Genomic DNA, 4,296 nt, shown 5'->3' with positions numbered 1-4,296 from the left:
GAACCATCATCCATATAATCTTCTTCTTCAATGGTGACAGAATCTGCTCCTTCAAAATTATATGAAGGACTTGCAATTCTGGTGTAGATTGATTTGAGCATTTCTCTCACAGCTTCTTCTGCATTAGTCTGTACATGGGTCATGTAAGCCTGAACTGTTTCCAAACCATACTGCTCAATTAGCTCTTTAATAAGAGTAATTCCTCTCTGGTTTGCAGCCATTTGGGAACTATGGCTAGGCGTCGTGAGGTTTAAAGTTTTCAGATTTCCAAGTTTAACGATGGAATTGGGGCTGGGTTTGGATTAAATTCTAGGAGAGCGGGAAAGGGTTCTGCTCACTAAAAATCAGCCAAAACTGACAGACAAAATTTAATATCTGAAAATTGGGCCTTCCCAAGAGGCACTTGTAAGATCCAAATCCAGGGTTTCTACATTGTGAGCTTGTCACTTGGATCAAGTGAAGGAGTCAAAAATAGGAACTATGGTTTGAAACACCTACCACCCAATCTCCTCTTGACCGTGAATTGCCGGGGAACAGACTTGGGGCTTCAAACACCAGCACTAAAGCTATCTGAACATGACTATGAGACACTAGACAACACCCTCTTACAGAGAAGAAGGCAGCAGCCACACAATTGCATGATGAAAATTCAAATTAATCAGTTCATCTATTAATGGGATATAAATAGGCTTTAATCAGCCTAAATGAAATATCGTTTCTCACTGGAATGGAACTAACTAAATTAAAAACTAACAAAACTAAACAAAAAATCACTTCAAAACCCTACACTTAAATTGACCTAACTAATCCTACTTAAGTCATGTGACTTCTAAGTGGTGACATGACCTTCAAAAAAAATTAAACTAATTAAGAAACCTATTTTTGTACCCGGCTTGTGTACCATGTTATAGACCCAATAAGTTGGCCAATTACAATGTAAACCTTGGAACGAAGGCCCAACCCATACACATGTCAACCCTAGTTGATTCCAAGAAGAAAAAAAATACCCCTTTAAGGTGGCTGAATCACCTAGCTACAATATATCGAAAGGTTAGATAACCTAGGTGCCATTTACCCCATAGCAGATACTCTAGTTTACCAAACTCTAGCTGTTGTGATTGATACTCTAGCTTTTGGCATTAATCAATAACAAATTATAACAGTCCTAACAAAAGACCTTCAACTACTTTGATCACCAAGAGCCTTGATAATATGACTTCAAGACTTAATCTAGGTGATGTTAGCTGTCAGGCATCAATTGGTGACCAGTTTAGACTTAATTTAATCCCCCCCCCCAATCACAGCAACGAATGCTTAATTTAATGCAGTAAAAAAATTTTAAAAAATAAAATAAATAAGAGAATCAGAATAAATAAATAAACCTCAAGAATTCCTCATTTCAAGTTCAGATTCGATTGTAAGCAATCCAAATTTCTACTTCAAAACCTCCAAATCCCTAAAACTACCCTCCCTTTTACTGTTTTCCTTTTTTGAAATGTTAGTTCACCAAAACCTTACAGCAGCCCAAATTCACCAGTAGAATCCATTCAAATCTCAACTTAAACCCATGGAATCAATGACCCTCTAATTCAAGTAGTTCAGTCCGATCTTTCTTGATAATGTCATAACTAAGAGCCTTAGACCAGCAACCAATGGTGTCCTTTCAGTCCTCACAAAACATGATGATTCTAAAGACTACCGAATGCATCATACCTGTCATGAGTAAGACAAGCAGTGGGTATAAGCATCTAGGTCATATTTTCTGAAGGGTACAAAACTTAGTGCTTAATGTGTTTCTTGAATTGATCCACTATGTTTAAATTCACTCGGTTCCTTTTAGTTAAATTCTCTCTTTTATCCATTGTAGATGGTAGTTTACATGAATTTTCTAAATATTGTTTGAACTGTGATACCAAATGGATTTCTTTTTGCATGTTAATAAAGATGGAGTTGGGTAGAGGAAATTGATTTGGTGATATTGATGCAGAAATGCAGGTTACGATAAAATGGATCCAAATGATCTAGGATGGGAGCTCATTGAGATTCTGAACCCACAGAACAAGCCAGGGAGAATTACTGTGATAAATAGGATGGGAGCTGATAACATGAGAGTGAAGCTCTGATGATCTTTCCTCCCAATACCACACCGCAATCCAAGACTGAATGCATCTCAAGCACTTGAGGTTGCCTTCATAATTTCTGAAAGGCTTTAAAAAGAGGATTGGCTAATTCCCAGTTCTAAAACCATGTATCTGATGCAACGCATCAATTAATTTAATACAGTTACAAAAAGTTAAATTAATAACCAGAATATGAATCAGATAAACGATAACCAAATAACTGAAAAGAATAGCACACTATTTTGAACTTGAATATAAATATTCAAAGTTGCTTCAATGTAGTGGAATTTAGCAAGAGCTAGAAAACTAATGGAAATGAGCAATGAGATGGGACCTAGCAGAGATTATGGGCATTTTTATTCATTTAGAAATTGCCTTCATAACCTAAATCAGGACTTTTAAGCTCAATACATCAGTGCACCTTAACTCTTTACAACATCCCTAAACAAAAAAGCTCACAAAGACGAGATTTAAGTCATGAAGTTTCAATAACTATACATTTCACATGAGAATTAAAAATTGAAATTCAATAACATTTTTGGTCGGATCTCCAAAACCAAAAAATATAATCAAGAAGAAGATACATAATGAAATATTGTATAATTATATTAAGAATTTTATCATTTTATTTACAATAAAAGAACACACAGACAAACTAGAAAATTATAAATGGAATTACCAGACGCACGAGGAGGGAGTCTCAGAGGCAGATTTTGGATTTAACAATCTCGGGTGTATATCTGCTGCTCAAGAGTGAAGACCACCTGGAATCAGCTTTGACAATTAGAGCCAGCAATCTTTTCAAAGCTTCACAAATCTCTGAGTCGTAACAAATGTCAAGCAAAGGAGCCGGCGCACACAGAGAGAAAACCGATGAAAACCGATCACATTTTCCTGAACAAAACCAAGGGCAATAAACTTTACAAAAAGTACCTCAGCACGTTACAATCAAATTTATCGGCAACTCACAACCAAAACATAAACAATCCAAAGATTGCTTCAGCAGCACCTCCTTTGCAGGCAGAAATCCTGGCCAGGAAAGATCAAATGACAGAACCTATTTCAATAGAGGCTTAAGCCCAACTATATCAACCAGATTCAGTCTTATCAGTGAGGATAAGATACCTAGGTCCTAGCTTAGACTAATCATACACGATTATAATCTGGTATAGTATCATCTGGAACAAGAGATGGAAAACAGCAAATATTAGCTCAGATCTGCTGCATTCTTGTCCATCAAGAACAAGAATACATGAAAAGAGGAAGGGAAAAAGAGGGAACAGACAAGCCGGTATCAGCATTCTAGCCTCTGTTTTTCTGCAAACGTTCCCAATCCATTACCAGCATCATCCATGAAAACTTGAATTCTAATATGGGGCAAGGCAAGTAATTGAGGTCATTGCAGGTATGAATGACGAAAGAAAAGAAGAAAAAGGCAAAACCTGTTTTAGAGAAAAAGGGAAAGTGATTTTCCCACAATGAAGAGGAGATCTAACGATGCTTTTGGTGACATCTCTCCACTTCTTGCATACACAAGCACAGGAACAATGCTTTTTCTGACAGCCACCGATCCTCGCTCGCCTCGACTCGCTGGATGATATCTCCAAGAAGCTCAGGAAGCATTTTGGACCAGCAATCCCCATCTGGAACCACTTCGGTTCCTTCCTTAGCTTCACAATCGCCATCTTCGAGCTGTTGCGATTGTTCACCCGATTTGATCCCTTCAGCTTTTAGGGTTTTGAGATCCTCGGAGGAACTCCTGAGACCCTTCCGATGACGAAAAACCCTCCTTAGAGACATTAATTTGCCTACCTTCTTCTCGTCTTCAGAGATGATCCATGGTTAGATCGAAGGAGAAAGAGAAGGAATTCTAGAGAAGCACAGGCCAGAGAGACTGCTGCAAGACAAGACTGAGTAACGATGGCATCGAGCTCGAAACTAAAGACCTGATAATTCTCGCACCCAGAACAGTCAAGGAAAGGGGTTTGGGTGGAGGCCCCTAATGTTTCTCCGTCATAAACTCAAGCTTGAGAAGCAGGAACCCTAAAATCAAAGAATTGTTCTAACCGTTTCTTGCACCAACAACTTCTTCAACCTCTTGGCTCCTCCTCCTTCTTCTCCAGATGCATCAGAGTCGAAATAACGAAATGAGGGTTGGGCGGTTCCAGATTGGATT

The 4,296-nt window shown here is 38.2% G+C and overlaps 1 long non-coding RNA gene across 1 annotated transcript; it reads right to left on the bottom strand.

Annotated features, from left to right (window-relative positions):
- Positions 1-1,452: 1,452 nt before the first annotated feature.
- LOC149029226 (uncharacterized) lies at positions 1,453-4,039 on the bottom strand. Its single transcript, XR_016172391.1, has 3 exons — positions 3,563-4,039; positions 2,800-3,014; positions 1,453-1,713 (listed from the first exon to the last, which is right to left on the bottom strand). It is a non-coding gene; the product is annotated as an uncharacterized LOC149029226 (long non-coding RNA).
- Between the last annotated feature and the right edge of the window lie 257 nt (positions 4,040-4,296).

This window comes from Hakea prostrata, chromosome 1 (genome assembly GCF_041222555.1).
Source record: "Hakea prostrata isolate BN-2017 chromosome 1, UWA_Hpros_2, whole genome shotgun sequence".
In the NCBI taxonomy this organism is placed as follows: Eukaryota; Viridiplantae; Streptophyta; class Magnoliopsida; order Proteales; family Proteaceae; genus Hakea; species Hakea prostrata.
The sequence above is the reverse complement of the archived record's forward strand: the minus strand, read 5'-3'. Positions and strand labels throughout refer to the sequence as shown.